General features: G+C 38.5%; 1 long non-coding RNA gene across 2 annotated transcripts; it reads right to left on the minus strand.

The window, feature by feature from the left end:
* Positions 1-2,997: 2,997 nt before the first annotated feature.
* LOC107306166 lies at positions 2,998-12,279 on the minus strand. Of its 2 annotated transcripts, XR_004305688.1 has the most exons (8): positions 12,121-12,279; positions 11,189-11,302; positions 10,153-10,268; positions 9,963-10,025; positions 8,766-8,911; positions 7,138-7,208; positions 6,527-6,599; positions 2,998-5,501 (listed from the first exon to the last, which is right to left on the minus strand). It is a non-coding gene; the product is annotated as an uncharacterized LOC107306166 (long non-coding RNA). The 2 variants fall into 2 exon arrangements; XR_004305687.1 differs by lacking the exons at positions 8,766-8,911; positions 9,963-10,025; positions 10,153-10,268; positions 11,189-11,302; positions 12,121-12,279 and having other exon boundaries at positions 7,138-8,749.
* Between the last annotated feature and the right edge of the window lie 4,888 nt (positions 12,280-17,167).

Consider the following 17,167-nt stretch of genomic DNA (forward strand, 5'->3'; position numbering starts at 1 on the left):
TTTGATCAAATTTTACATGAAGACATATTTAGTTTAGGGTTTATTTTTGAAATTCTAATGGGTTTTGAATTTTATTTCAAAATAGTTTTCGTCTTACATTTTCTGGTGGGAAATTACATTTTCTTCACTCCTTACTGGTGTTTTTTTTTGTTTGTTTGTTTGTTTTTAATTAATTTAATTAATTATTATTTGTTTTTTAATTTTGCACTTATTTTCAACATCATAAGAAGTCTAATGATGTCTTATTTGAACTCCTTAAGTCTGTCTCATAAGATTTCTTATACATCATGCTGGATTATCAATTGTTATTCATTCAGACACCAGTCTACAGCAATGAAGACTGCATATGTTGCAGACCAAACCCTATATACTATATTTCATTTACTGCACAAACTCAGTTAACTGGACTGCTCTATTTTAGAAGGTGCCCCAAAAGACCAATTTCCTATGTCTTTCACATATTTATAGAAATGAAATTGAAAACTTTCTACTTGTTATACTCTAATACTAATTACTTAGTGTTTGACTGGTTAAGCAAATCACTTACTCTGTGTTGACAGTAAGACTAATAAACATCTTTCATAAATTCCTTTCCTAAAGTATGCTTAAATGTTATAAATGACAAGGGAATATATCCAAAGCTCTCTTCTCCTAGCAGACAGAACTGACTATATGCTGTCAACCACAACTATACTGACATTTGCCTAATCTTTAAAAGAGAACTTAACGTGTTTTCCGTAACAGAAAAGACTTTGTGGATATGATACACTAATTCTACTATTTCTTGCTAGGTGCCATAGAACAGAGACATCCTTAAGAAACCCAGATCTTAATACGCAAAAGTAGTACACAGCTATCCACATTCTCTCTTGTAGGTACATATTACTAACACAAGATTCAAAATAACAGTTTGCGAACAAATTTTGCCTGAAAGCAACATGGAAATTAGTGTTTTTTAATAGCTTCCCCCACTTAAATAATTAACTGGGCAGAATCGAAGGATAGTTATTTCTGGTACTCCAAATCATACAGCCATTCTCTCCCTGTTCAGTTGAAATTCTTCTTTATGTTCAGAAGCAAAATAAATGTTCTGTTCCTTTCAAAGCATTTACAAATACTGAATTAACCTCCTGCAAGCTGTCCAGCCCTGCTGCAACACTCAGTTGGGCAGCCATCATAACATCTCTTTGGTACGTAAGAGAGAACAGCCCAATTCTCACAAGCAATTTCCACTTACTGTCTGCAACCCTTCCAGCATTTCTCTACCCTGAAAAGAGTCTTCTTACCCTTGTACCTCTCCCTCACACGTGATACATGGCTTTGGAAGTGCTCTCTGTGAAACCATGAAGTCCTTATATTCTTACTAACACAAGTTCTGACCTACCAAGATCCTTATTTCTCTCAAATCTTCTGCAAAATGAGTGAAAAGAGGCACCAGAAGAAATCATTTTAAAAACATACTCATGTAATTTAAAAGCTTCTAATCCTTTTATTTCCTGCTTTTCAATTTATACATTCTTTATCTTTAATTTATGTTTGCTTTAGCAAGACATTCAGTAAACTAGCTGTGCTCAAAACATTAGCATACCCATAAGAAGTCAGTACATGAAATAAGAATACATTATTTTTCCTTATTTCAGAAACCAGTTAATACATACTGACTTCTTTTTAGACATCAGTATAATCCAAAAACACTTTACCTGGGGTCTCAGTCCTTTTACTCTTGAGACTAGTTCACCAATGTTATGTTTCATTATGCCAAAATACTACTCTATATGGTTTACTCATTTAGGCAAGAGAGCATCATGGCTTCCCTTTGAATGACATGCCTGTTCCAGATCCTGTGAGCTGCACTAAAGCGTAGAATGGAAGTCCTGGTCACTAGCTGATTCAGATGAAACATCATGCCTCTTTCTCACCTCCACAAACAAAAAAAATACCCAACAAATCAAAGCAAAACCACAACAAAACCAAAGCAAGTCAAAATGTTCAGTAAAAGATTATGAGTATCTGGGAGTCATTCTAAACAAATTGCAGGTCAGAGTGTTTTAAGGAGAAGCAGCAGAGAAAGCAGTTTAGGCCTATGCAGTTTAGGCATAGCCTTTAAGGTTTCTTCTGACTTGTAATTATGCCAAATGACACTGTGAGATGCTAATGGTGTAACATCCCTAAATGAACTCACACTTGGCAATAAACTAATGTCATCTAAAGTCACTAGAACCTAGAAATAGAAAGCAAATTAAATATGAATACCAGGAAAGGAGTTCAGAAAACTACTTCTAATCCAAAGCTGAAGTGTGCTAACCCTCTTGGACTGGGTAGGTCCTCCAACTCGATTTTGTGATTGTTGTTTTGGGGCTGTTCTTTAGCATAAGAGAAATCTAGTATCTTGTCAGGGCAGTATATGAGACTGTGTTTTGGTATTATGAAAAGTTGATTGTTTTATTAGAACATACGGAGTCTTCTTTCCATCATGTTTTCTGCACAGGAATAGTCTTTCCACCACTGCCAGGACTGTTGAGCTGATGTTTCCTGAAGTTCTAACCCCTCTAACAAGCAAAAACTGCAAATACCAGACAGTAAAACTGATCCTAATATAATGGAACGAGCATCTGTTGCATTGTCTACCACACAGACAGTCAAGCTAAGGTCCTGTGTCATGTGCAGCTCTTGAAAGGTTATAGGATGACTGGTTACACCATCTGATGGATTTAAGGACGTTCTCATCTCAGATGAACACCCAGAAGGCTACAGATATTTGAGTTCCCCTATGCAGTCAAATTTCAGTATTAGGTAGCTTCTTTTCACTGTTTTTTATAAATTTTATGTTAAACCGAGGATTCACAAAGAAGAGACATATTCAACAACTTGCCAAAACAATTTTCCTATTACATATCTTTCGATCAGGCCGTTGATGAACTCAGATCAGCAGGAAGAAACACATTTTATATTGTAGTCATAGTGCAAAAAAAAAAAAAAAAAAAAAAAGAGTTTATTTTTTTACTGCATTTGTTTTGATTGCAGTACTGACAAGTAGTTTCAGTTGGGAGTAGGAGACCAATGTGTTAAAGCTGTGTAGATGCATAGGAAGAGACAGCTATTGCTGAAGAATGGATAGTCTAGGGCAAAACTAATCATGGATCTGAAAAACAGACCTGGCAAATTGTCTAAGGATAGGTAATAAGGTCTGCAAGATGCCACAGGTTGACTGTATCTCTTAGAAAAAAAACACAATGGCTGCCAGTTCACATATCCCACTTGTTTTGCTCTACAACCTGCACACTGTTGCCTTATAAAAGTTATGCTAAAAAATTGCCCCTAGACACTGCATGAAGCATGCTGAATGGATCTGAAGTTTATTGGAAAGAATGCACCTTCTACTTCATTTACCTCTCAGCTGTGAAAGAATATAATTGAACATGCTTTGCTCTTTAGTGCAATTTGTTCATGAACATTGTTACACTGAGAGCAAGCAGGAATAAAAAGCACTCCTTCCTCAACCATGGAAAGAATGTGTGCACATTCTTACACGGGCTGTGTACAGGAAATCGTTCACAAACCTTCAAAGGTATTGATGGGGGAAGGGAGGAGGGTGGAATGGCATTCCTTGGGTAAGAGCACATGAAAGTCTGGTCAGATTAGTGTAATATATTACACAAATGTGACACAAAAATGTTCATGGATTACACTTCCTTTGCTGTATCATATTAGCACCTCATCACCTCAGCCTACCAATAACAGATGCTAACAAGATATGAGAAGAGGGCTAGAATACACTGAGGTTTCTGTCTCACATTAGCAAGTGTGCACTGCGATACTGCTTGCCAGCATGTGATGCACAAATTACCAATGCATATTCTGTGAAACTAAACAAAACAAGACATTGCCATGAAAAGTGTGTTTACAGTGTGCTGCAAAGTGAAGAAGTGTACTCTATAGCAGGGAAAATCTAACCCAACTCCTGCAAGATCACTGAGATAAGGAGTGCTTTGAAGCTCCTTACTTGCACTCCCTAGAAATACACTGTTTCTGTTCAGAAAATTTCTATTCTTAAGGAAGTCCTAAGGCATAAATTTACTCAAATTATGTAATTACAGCAGGCTTCTTATGGATTTTATTCAACTGGATCTTTTTCTTTGCAAGTATAGTTAGCCTTGGTGTTGAATGAAAAGAAATAGAAAAGCATTAGCCATGTGCCAGTCCAAGCTCTAGTAACGCCTCTGGGAGATTTTGACTCAATAGAGATTCTTCCTTATATCCAGCCCTATGATTCACTAAATATGATAATATTATACATACATAGCAACCTTATTATACTGTGTAATTAAATTTTAAAGGGACAGAAGACTGCAGATACACATGCTCACATTTGCAGAATAAAACCCACTTTTGCTCCATACAGCCTTCCTTGCCACACAGAGACATTCAGGGAAAAAAATGTGTGTGCTTATCTGAAGATACATTTCCTTTCCACAAGGAACAGATGAAATTTGAAGTTGCAGAAAAAGAAGACATACAGTTTTCTGTCTCATGTTTTACTGTACGTGAACATTAATAACTGTAGTAAAGACTGAAATAACTACTATGTACACAGGGTTAAACTCTGAGCAAAATAAAAGTTTGTTTTTGTTTTGTTTTAATACATTTAGATGAGGGAAATACATATGACAGGTACAATCTCTTTGGCTTTCACTCTCTCAGTGGTTCTTATGCCAAGGCCTTTAGTGTAGTAAGGTTGTGATTATGTTGTTTCTTGTTCTGTCTAGACATATGTGCAATATATACATTGCACACAAATGGGCTTGAGCTAATTATTTTTAAATATTGTGTATGCTTTTAAAAATAGCAAGCAGAAATGGAACTGCCTAAATAGACTGTGGGTCACGTTCTGTTTTTCCCCAGGCATTAAAAAACTGTCTGATCTTTTCTTGAAAACGTTGTCGAGGGGGGCAAAGTAGAGGGAAGATTTCCTCCTCTGCTGTTCTGTGTTCATCACAGTTACAGAGCTCCAGGTTGAACAGAACCTCATCTGCTGAACATGAAGTTGTAGCCCCAAAGGATTTATTTTTTTTACTTGTGATGTTTGGACACAGACTTGTATTTATTACCGTGGAACAATGTGCTTGTCAAACAGCTGACATATAAGTTTACGAAAACTGATTATTTATAAAGCAAAACATAACACATATTGTTTCACAAGGATTTAGCAGGAGGAAAACTGTAGCTGCTGGTGGCATTGCAGCAAAGACAGCATTTCAGGTCCCAAAAGGTACCTTCCTTCAGGGACTGAAGGCACCAGCAAGGACAAAGTCACTTCAATCACATGGAAGTGTTGGAGGAGGCATAAAGCACCAAGATCTCAGTGCTGCTGTCACTTGGCCATAGGAGGCTGACAGTCTCTGCTGCTTCAAGGAGAGGCTGGGCTCCTTCCATTACTTTTGTCATTACATTACTGCAGTGCACCTGCTTTTTCCTCAAATAGTTTCACTGTTGAAAGCATCCTACAGCAACAAGAGAATTTCAAAGATCAGAACAAGAGCAACATGCTGAATCACAAGGAGCTGACAAGCCCAGTGTAATGAATTTTGCACATCTAACCACTCTGGATGAGTAGGTGCCCCAGGATCAGATTGCAGAAGAGTGGCAGAGGTTGGAGGAGGAGCCAGAAACCCTAATTTCCAGTTCTCTGCCCATCCCAGAGATGAAAACACTTCACACATTCAATTTTGTAGCTCATTCCTATTGCCAGTGTAACATATTCAAAAGAAAAAAAAATAAAGATGGAAAAAAAGTATAAACATTTGTGGATTTTAATTGAAAGGCATGAATATTAAATAAAAAATGAGAGTGTTTGTCACTACAGTTCAGATTCCATTTTCTCTGTCACCCAAAAAAGGCACTAAGTGAGGATCCCAAGGCATGCTGCCAAGTGTGTTCGCTCTCCAAGGCTTTTTCCTATGGAAAGCTGGAATGGAGAGGTTTGAGTTTTCCTCACATGTTATTTGTTTATTTGACTATCTACAATTGACATCGTGTCAGATGGTTAATGAATGAATCTGGTTTTATGGCTTTTGCACGTGTTCCTAGAGGTCACTGTAGGCATATTTTCACAAATTAGAAAAATAAATAAATTAATTAAACTTATTTTCTACTGGGAACCTGAGCACCTGAAATAACAACTATTTTCTCCATGTATGTAGCTGTGCTCTGCCACATTTTTCCTTGCTTTTTGGCTGGGAAACTGTTCTAGCCATTAGGTTGCAGTCAAGTGCTGCTGTGTGACAATAACTTTATTAGCTCTCATGTACAAAGATAGTCAGAAAGCTACCAGGTACTTCCAAACGGCACTTTTTAATTCATAGAATCATCGAATTATAAAATGGCTAGAGCTGGGAGGGATACCAAAGCCTGTCCAGTTGGATGGACAACCCAACTGTCCTCCACCACCTCAGGCTGCCTATGACAACCCATCCAACCTGGGCTTGAATGCCTCCAGGGATGGGAAACCCACATCTTCTCTGCTCACCTCCTACACAGTGCCAACTACCATGATGCCTTCCCACTTGAGTCCAATCAGTGGGGCTGGGTGATTTATTTATCTGTGGAGAGGAAGACAGACACATTTTCAATGTTTATTTTTCTTTAAAGAAGAAAAAAAGAAAAACAAGTGAAACACTTCAATCTTCTTGTGGAGATAAATACAAAAATAAATATATATGTATAATATATATTAATATATATATATTAACAAACATGTATTTGCTACAAATGAGAAACCTTCAAAATGTTTAATTAAAGAAACCTGGCTGTTGGGTGTCACCAGAGACCTCATAGGTTTGCCACTGAATAAGCACCTTGGAGAGCTGATGGCTTCATCACATAGCTCCAGTGCCACAGCCAGGCCCGGGTGGGTGCCATGCTATACTGATCTTACATGGTGAGGTTCTGGTAGCAGAAGAGCTGCAGGGGAATCCTCTGGTGAGCAGAGGATGGGAGCAGTGGGGCAGTGCTGGGAAGGCTGAAAACTGTGGGAAGCCCACAGGGAGTCAAGAAGGATGGTGTTGTGGGAAGGACCCATGTGGAGTTGGGGCTGAGAGTGGACAGAGTGGTGCCAGAGATGGAAGATTATGGACTGACCACAGAACTCTCCTCTTTGGCTTTCTTCTCTTTGGCTATATCATTCTCCAACAGGTGTGTATGAGATGACACTGCAAAACAAAAACAAACAAACAACAACAACAACAACAACAAAAAACCAACAACCAACCAAACAAACAAAAAAAACCCTTTCTTATATAGTAAAACAACTACTCTTGTGACTTCCGTTCACATTAGCACATCCCAAAATTAAACCACGTTTTTTTCCCTTCAGCTCATACCCATAATGAGTTTTTGTAACTCTCTGGTTACATTTTATAGACAACTACATAAAACATTCACACGCTGTAAAATACTGGCACGGTGCATCTTGTTTTCTACATCATTAGAAGCCAGATATTTATTAAAACTGAGATTTTAGCATATATTATGTGTAAACACAGTTACATCTTGGGTGAAAGAATTGCAAGAAACCTCTCTTCTCCCCTCTACTATTTCTTTATCATCATCATCTGCCTTTTGTGTTCTTCCTCATAGATTTAAATTAACTGTGCATTCTCTAAACATGTAGGTCTTCCTGGGAGGGCAGAGGATCTATAGCGCATTCCTGAGGTGAACAGTTATCTGGGCTGGAACAGGAATCCCCATACTCATTATCACACCAAAGACTTGTAATTTAGGAAAATGAATTGTTCCAAACTTCAGATCTGCTCATTAAAATAATAATAATAATGACAATAAATTCAAAAAGTAGCTTTGAAAATTTCAGCCCTTCTGCAGTCTTATATAATCTGAAATGTTCCATAAAAGAAATTAAAAAGAAAAGTGGAACACTAATACAAACGAAATTAGTAATCTTTCTTATAGATGGAGATAGAAGTGTCTTTTCTGCTTATTTTTCAAATCATCGGGAAAACTTCATTGTGGCTTTTACCACTATATTTATTCAACCTCTCTCTGAATAATTGTTCAACAGAAAAATTTCATGAAACTTTAGATTAGATCCAGATGAAAAATTGCATTTATTTAATGTTGATTTTTTTTTGTAAAATTCACTTAGAAGTCACTCCTTCATAATTTTTTTTTCCTTCTTTTCAAAATACTTAAAAAACTATGCTAGTATATCTATTAACATCATGGGAATTTTATGGTTAATAAATACTATTCATATTCCTCGAACACAGATTTGACTAATACACTCTATTCTTACTGACATCACATTCATAAATGCACATTAACTGAATGCAATTTAAAAGAAAAATATTCTTAATTGTTTCAATAAAATAACTGGCAGAAACTGCAGTATTTGGTACATTTCCCTCTCTTTTTTTTTTTTTTTTCCTACAGAGTTTGTTGTTTGTGATATAAGTTACATAATTTTCCTATATTCGATCCACAACATAGTGTAGTTCATTTGCACGGTGGCATATTTGAACAATGTCATTAGTGATTATTGGTCTGTTGCATGACATTATTTTGGTCCTGTTGCCACATAACTCTTGAGCTCACAGAAGAAAAACCCATCTTCAATCATATTGAAACATATTAGCTTTTTTTCTTGCTTTTTCATAAGCAATAAGATTGTGCAAATTTTCCTATAAAGCTAAGGCAATGGGGGTATAAAAGCAGATGAAGACAATTCATTTGAAAATCAAAGCAACGCTTACAGAAATATGTTGGCAGAATTCACCGGGCTCCATTTCAGAGTTGTTTAAACACCATATAGAGCAGAAGAGGAACAGGACTAATGGTTTCTCCTGGAACCAGTTCAATCAATTAATCTGTCTCTTTTTCCTTGCTCGTTTAATTACCACTGTGAAAAAGCAGGGGGAATTAAATCACAAAATAACCATTCAGATAACATGATGGATCTAATTGAAGTCTTTGTAAGTGATCGGATCCTGGGGTAAAGCTGGAGCAGCCTCATCCCACCCAGTTGTGTGCTGGCAGTACTCACTGTACTGGCTGCTGACTTTGGAAGAGCATTCCTTCAAGAAGACCAACTTTTTTTTTTTTTTTTGCCTATGTGGCTCTAAAGCAGACTGCTCACACAGCTGGAGAAACCTGGCAGCAGGGGACGTAGGGGCACTGCTACGTGCAAGCAGGGCAGCCATGGCCGAGATGGTCTCTTAGGGCAAGAGGGGAAGCTGGGATAATGGAAACATCCTCATCAAGCAGCGTTGAATGAAAACACTGATTTATTTTTTTTTTTACCCCTTATTTCTCATATTTCTCATTGCACCACTACACTGCCCATCCTGCCCTGCAGAAGACCTCAGGCCGCCCTGCTCTGGCAAGAGGTGCTCTCTGCATGTACCTTGAGAACAGCCTCCTAGTCTGGGTCTGGTTTGAGGCTAGAACCGCTACACCTTCAGAATCCAGCAGCTCTGCCTTCCCTGAATATCCATCTGGGATGTGGTGATGGAATAGGAAGTTCCATGGCCCTGAGCAGCTGACCAGGGCAGGGCAGACCCAGCACAGACACAGTGGGCAGCTCCACAGTGTTCTCCTGTCCACATTTTTGTCACCCTTCATAGACTGTTCAAGGAGAAATCAACCTTCCCTTCCCTTCCCTTCCCTTCCCTTCCCTTCCCCTTCCCCTTCCCCTTCCCCTTCCCCTTCCCTTTCCCTTCTCTTCCTTTTTTTCTCCTCCCCTCCCTTCCTTTCCTGAGAGTCAAACTCAGGGATGTTATTAAACTCAGAGATCCCAACACAGAGCTCCCTCACACACCCCTGTGTGACCTGGTGCTGGCTACGTGTTTTCTGCAAAACGTGGCAGAGCATCCAGGGGCAACACCAGGAGCAGTGCTGGGGGCACTGTCAGGGCCATAAAGGATGAAGACAAGCCTGGCATGCTTTCCCACCTTTCCTCTCAGAAGCATCAGAGCTGCGAAGAGCACCACTGATTTCCTTCCCACTGCTCCCTCCTGAAAGAACGTCGGCATTATTTAGAGTTTAGCTTTTTTTTTTTTCCCCCTTACCCCTCATTGTGTTTTGATGCAAAGACAACGCAGGTGACGCAGGTGGCACCCACCCCTAGCCCTCCTTGCTCACCGATGGTGCGGCCGTGGGTAACCCCCGGGTTCCCCCGGTAGAGGGCATTCAGCCCACGCCGATCCGTCAGACCCCGTTACGGCACCAGGCGGCGGCATGCACGGTCCGAGTATGATCTGCGGACATGGACGAGTGTACGTATATTGTATGAATTTCAAAGGAGTTTACTCAGAACATTTCTTTTTATATATGTGCTTTTTTTATTCCTTTCTTTCTTTTTCTTTTTCTATTTTCCTCAGCCATAGGTATCAACCACCCCCATCACCCCTCCCGGGGTAATCAATTTCCTGAAATTCTTCAAGACTTCCTAAGCCCTAACAATGAAAATCATAACCAGCAAGCCGTTTAATTTCCTTATTGTGTTATTTAAGGAATAAGACATGACAAGGTTTGTGTTATGCTGGGATATCACCATGCCTCAGGTGAGTTGTGTTAGGCACGAGGCCGAAAACCAAGAGCAAGAGCCACCTGAAGGTGGGAGCTGTCCCAGAACACGGTGTTTTTTAACATTATTCTGTGGAACTGAACGAAAAGAAAGAATAAGGCAGAAACACAGAAAGTTAAAAATATCTGCCATTTTGTCATACAAGAAGCAATACATCTCATGTTTAATCTTCATTTAAATTTTCCCTCTTAAGGCTTAAAAGTTTTATATTTATATATATGTAAATTATATATATATATATATATATTGATTTATATATACCAATTTAGAATGAACAGTCTCCTAATATCCTATTTTCACTATTTTCACAAATATTTACATTTATATTTTGGAAATAGTTTACAATTTCTACCTAAATTTCTAAACTAAACTCACAGAAGATAGAATTAAAATTACCAACATTTCAGTTTCAAGTTCACCTAAATACAATTCTGCTTTTTTTTTTTTCTTTCTTTCCTGTATTTCTTTTTTAGCTTAAGAAAATGTATGGCTCTTAAAAATAAAGCTTTCATCCTAGCTACAGAGCACTTTACTTAGTAAAAGGAAGTTGTTTCATGTTTCTCTTGTCAGATATGTTATTATTTTTCTTACTGTCTGTTTTCTGTCTTTTGTCACCTGACCATAAGCAATGTGTATCCCACGTTTGTCTCTGAAACATTCCTCCTGGTTCAATTTCTACAGCAACAGTAAAATCAGTTAAATATCCTGGAAGAGAAACAAAATGAGTCATTCCTATTTGCATTAGGAGAGGTGCACTGCAAGCGCGTTCAGTGGAAGGAATCTCCTTTTTAGGCAGAATTCATGTTTAAAGCCAACCTTTGTAGCCTATGGAGATGGTGGTATATCTCAACAGTTATACCAGGACAAAGGAATACTTGGTGCTGCAAAGCAGTCGAGTGGTATTTCACAAAGCTGTGCCTCAGCTTCAGCCTCTCCAACTCAAGCTTTAACAGCCACAACTCACATGGAGCTATACATGTGGAACTGTTTGCAAAATAAGGTGCTTGACTTTATTTATTTATTTCATCCATTAGCCATAAACTCCTTAAGGGCCTTAGGGAAGGAGAGACAGAATTCTGAGGCAGTCACTGACTCAGAATAGTGACTTCATTGAGCTGAATGTACAGGAACCTCCGAATTAAGCCCCACTAGAAAAAGCCAGACACATATACAAAGTATGAGGGGAAAGAAACAGATGGGAAAAGGAGCCCTACAATGTGAGATGAGGGTAAAGAGAGACAGAAGAGCAGTAATGTGCACTGGGAGAAAAGAGAAACAGGAAAAAGAGGTGGGAGAGAAAACCAACCAACAAGGTGACTTAACAGACAAAAGCTAAGAGTGTCATGAAATATATAAATACGCCTCTTTTTTTCCTAGAAATGTAACAGAAGGGTTGGAAAAAGAAACACGAAGTCTTGTCGGAAAAGTTTAATTACATAGCACCTATTCAATAACGTATTATTAAATATAAAAGTCACCACAAAAACAAGAAGCCACAGCAGTATCCAGCAATTTAAAGGTACCTCAGCATCAAAGGCTTGGTCTAGTTGGAGGATATTATCTTCATACTCCAGTGGAAACCCACTGATCACCCACCTAATGAAGTGAAGCAGGAAAAGAAGCAATTTAGTTCCATGGGACGGAGTCAAGATATGATCTCTTAGAACAGCTGGAGCTCTTGGTGCCACTTGACAGCAACATGTGAGGGTGTTTGGTTGCTATTTGTAGACAAATCCAGTGACTCTATAATTTTAGATAATTTGTCTCTACTCACCATAATAAGGAATTACTTCCATTGTGCTGGAGTCAAAATAACATGGAGAGCTCTATTGGAGTCCATCCTGACAACTATTTATGTTAGTCAAAGGCAAAGTACACTATGTACTTTTGATTATAGCTGTGCCATTCTCATTGTGATAGTTAAGGTTGTGTCAGCACTTCCATTATAAACCCTATTTTCAGGGGTTTATAACTCAGCTGTAAAAATTCGCTCTAGGCTGAAACTTGGCATGCTAAGTCTCAGCCTGCAAGCACTTTTTTATAAATATGAAGAAAAAAAAAACAACAAAAAAACCATTTTGGTCACTTTTTATTTTGTTGGAAAGAAGATTTTAGCACTCACTCATTTCTACCTCTGAAAAAATAAAAAATAAAATTCATTATTTAAATTTTTCAGGCTTGTCCATTATGTGTCACGATGCATTTTTAAAAATAGAGTTGCTTTTATTCATGTTGGCAAATTGGCTACTGTCCATGAGCAGTAACTATTTTTAATCATGTTTTTAAGCATATATCCATATTTATATTGTTATGATCCATACTCCGGACTCTGTAAGGAATAGTAAATGACAGGCCATGCAGGCTTGAGCAAAGAGAAAGAACTGCAACAGCTGTTAGTTTACAACAAGCGCACAACTTGGAGTGTAGTCTTCAACACATTAGCATAATTAATTTTTAATAATGACAACATTCATTTGTTGCCTGAAAAGTAGACCACAGGTCCTTCTATCTCCAGTTCTTAATTAGAAAGAGCCTGTCTTAGACAAAGTTAAGTCAGTGTTGTCCTGTCAGTGGGAAAGGGCTCACATCCTTCACTTCTAACTTGTGAAGAAAATCATTGTCTCTCACAGTCTGTGCAGCTTTCCCTGACTTTTGCACTGGCCCAGAGGATAAAGATGCTTCAGTGGGTCTGGATGCCTCCTTGAGACCTGTTTGTTTTGCAGTGCATGCCAACAGAGATACTAATGGTATTTCAAAATGGATTTCTAGAGGGAGATGACTCTTCCAGTCTCAGTTCACCACATGAATTATAAGCTACGTCCTCTTATAAGATTATTATGCTTCAGAAACACTGTACATGACCAAGGAAATAAGAATACTAAATAGCTTTTACAGTTCACCTTTAATGGTGCCTTGGTATATTTCTAAGCAATTAGCTAAAATTTATTTATGATAAAGAATGAAGGTTTGTGCTCTAATCTGTAAAAGAGATTATTTGCAACCAGTTTGATACCACTTTTACTCAGGTCCAGTCATAAGATTAAGCTCTGTGTGCTGTTCTGTGCTACAACCATCATTCCTCTTTAGAAAGTAGCATGGGTGTTTGCAGAATTTGCCTTGTGTTATGTAAAAATGATTTAACCTCTTTTTGTTTAAAAGGAATGACATCTAACCTAAACAACACCTAACACCTTTGTTTACATATATTCAACAGCACAGATTCTACTCATGTTCTGCCCTTGCCTTTGTTATTTTAATTAGGCTGAATGGCCATTGACTCTCTCTTAAGAAATGCAGTGAAAAATAAATAAATAAATGAAACAAAGGTCCACCAAATAGCAATATGTTTACTGACTTGTAAACACGATCAGCTTGATCTTTGAGTATCTATCAAGACAGAGCTCACGTGGACTTCAGAGTGGTTCTAGCTTTATGGCTGCCTGCAAATCCAGCCCTTTGATGGAGCTCCGAGCTACAGCAGTCCTTTCCATCTGAAAGTTAATACATCTGCACTCTGACTGACCACTGTTGTTTTTACTCTTCGCAGCAACAGGATGTGCAGTTTCTGTCAACCATCTCCTCTCTTTTACCATCCTGGAGAGGGAAGCAGCAGTGAACTCCCATGAGCACCTCCAGCACTAACAGCACAAACTAGCACCTCTCTAGATGATGTTATGGGCTGCAAGGACAGGTGACCAGGCAATCAGTCCTGGTACCTGCAGGCAGTGTGGTCAGCTCACAGCATTGCACTCATCTTCTGAATAGCATGGCTATATCCAAAATGAAAAGCAAGATGGAGTTAGCTTTTTTTTTTTTTTTAACTGAGGATACACTCTCCCTCTCCGCTGCAGACAGGAAGGGGTGGGGTCTGGTTATTGTTGCAGATTTTTCCCCCCTCTTTCTCCGGGTCTTTAATCCCAGACTTGGCTTGTTGCGCTTCAAATTGAAATATCCTGAACAGATGTAAAAACACATGTGAGCCACTGCTCACAAGCTGTGCAAAGCTTTGTTTCATCTGCTGATGATGTGAGCCTAAAGGAGATCTTTTTAAAATTTCATCACTATTCAAAAGGATAATTAATACGTACCCCCAGGCTTTGATTATGCTATACCCAGTGTGTACTGCTGGTACAAAAATAATGAGGCTCTCATCAGGCCGAATGAATACTTGCAGCAAACATTCAGTTTCCATAAGAAATTTAAGATTCAGCGGCGGTACCATGTAGGTGGCTTAATCTAATTTTAATTTGTAACACAATACAATAGATAAGATCATTTGTTTGTAACCAGCACAGGCATTTTGTTTACATGAAACCCCAGTCAGCATTCAGCAGATGGTCTTTTTAAAGGCTTAATTGAAGTTTTCTAATCTAACCTTTTTTCCTTCCATTACGAAGGGGAAAATAAGACAGGGAGAAAAAAAAGAGGAAAAAAAAAAAAAGGAAAAGAAACTACAAGGAAGCAGAAAAATAACTGTAAAACCCTTTTGCAGGGATAGCACAGAAGAGCAGCTATGCTTGCTGTCAGGTACAGCTTCAGTCAGAAATGAGAAGACACTGAGGTCAGAGTTTTTAAGCAACTATGGAGGTGTCAGGATAGGTGCCTTTTCCCCTTCCTCTGATGTTAGTGTGAAGGTCAGGAACAAATCTCTGCTCAGGCCACAGCAACTGCTCTGTCTCCATCAAGTGTCTGAAATTAGTTACCTGAGCCTTTCCAGTGATCAAGCATCTCCTCTTCACACCTGCCTTGTCATAGGCTCATCATTAGATTATGCACTTTCCACATTCAGCTGCTATGGTTTCAGTCTCCTTGTCTGACCCTGCTGTCCTCTATCTTACCACACTGACCACAATAAACACTTGTCTCCTCACTGGCTCCAGGCTGCTCCTGGCAGCTTTCCAGTGATATGCATTGGAACACACCCTTTCCCAAACATTAAACTCTTCCTTACATCTTGAATATGCGAAGAGTTTGCCTCATCAACATTTCTTACTAAATTAATTAATTGATTAAAAATATAGGTGAAGTATTTATTTTTTCTTCCATAGGTCATAGAGAGCAGAATAGGTACAAGGCTTTGGGTTCATTTGTAGTGATGTGCTACCAAAACACTGTTGCTGAGAAGAACTCATGCAGTTGAGTTGTAGAAGGGGTAAGAAATAAGATTATATGATAAAGAAAAATGTTTTTTTTTTCACTCATAGTAAATGATTTGAGAGCAGTGGCTTTGTTTTTTTAAAACCGTGTAACTCTTTACTACTGAGAAATAAACATGCATTAGATGCTATGCTTATGGTGTCATCATAAAAGATTGGTGTGAGTTAGATTTCTACATTGTACCTCACAGTCACAGAAGATATGAAAGAGGAATGTGATCAAAATTGAAATAAGCTTAAATTGGTAATTCCACTGGCTTCTTTGTCTGTAGGTTCAGCTCATGCCTAGACAGCTGTCTGTGGAGAGACATTCATGCATATTTTTGTGCTCCAAGCCAGTGGGAGAAGAGCCATCTTCAGTTCAAAGTTGTAATACTGAATAACAGAGAAGAGGCCAAGCTAATAACACTATACATTATGATAATATAATGACCATCAGTGTAAGTAAGGACTGCACATGGAGAGATTTATATACTGAAAGAAAACAAATATCAGTGTTAGGATAAAAATATCCTCCAAGGAACCCACAAGCCAGCTGGGCCTGTAAGGTCAAGCTCAGCACTGCATTCATGCAGTTATGTGGCTTTTGGCAGTGGATGGCTTGAGTTGTGCTGACTCAGAATCTACCACATGGAGTGGAGACTAACAGATGTGCCCACACAAAAGTTGGAAAGCTTCATAGGTTCTCATAGTAACAAAAACCCTCATGGGCTGTCAATCTATATTCTACATCAATGTTGTTCGAAATCCTTATTATTTTCCTGCAGATAATTGAATTGCTGAGGAAATGTTGCTGTTAACGTAAATTTAGCTGGGCTAGTCATTCAGGAAAAAGGTAAAAATGTCAGCAGTGCTCACACCTAGAACCTGGCATCAATACCTATTGCTTCTGCACCATGGAATTATATTTCTTATGAAACTACATTGATTTACAGCAGAATAGATCTTTTTGATGGTCATCAGAGGCTCTTCTCCAAAAGACACCTGCAAAACCTGAAGTAATGGAAAATATCCCATTAGCTGCCAATCATGTCCAAAGTGAGTTTATATCTTCTTTTCAGAAAGTTCTTACACTTTAAGGTTCTCATGCATACTCCAGTAAGCCTCATACCAGGAGATGGTACTGACAAATGCACATACAAGATGCTGTGGATTATGAGTCCAGCAGAAGGATGAAGAGAGAGAGTGAGAGATACACTGTAATTTCCCATTACATATAGGAAAGCCCCTGTATACAGGGTAATTCATGCTCTGGAAGAAAATTAATACCAGTTTAGGATTGGGATTCCTTCCAAGGAGAACATAAACTAGGAAACATTTCTTGAACTATGTTTTCTGAAGTGAAACACAGCAAAACCTGTAACCACAAAATATCAAACCTATATGGAGCTCTTACTGTTTTTGTTTGTTTTTT

The sequence above is a fragment of the Coturnix japonica genome, chromosome 1 (genome assembly GCF_001577835.2).
Source record: "Coturnix japonica isolate 7356 chromosome 1, Coturnix japonica 2.1, whole genome shotgun sequence".
Taxonomy (NCBI): domain Eukaryota; kingdom Metazoa; phylum Chordata; class Aves; order Galliformes; family Phasianidae; genus Coturnix; species Coturnix japonica.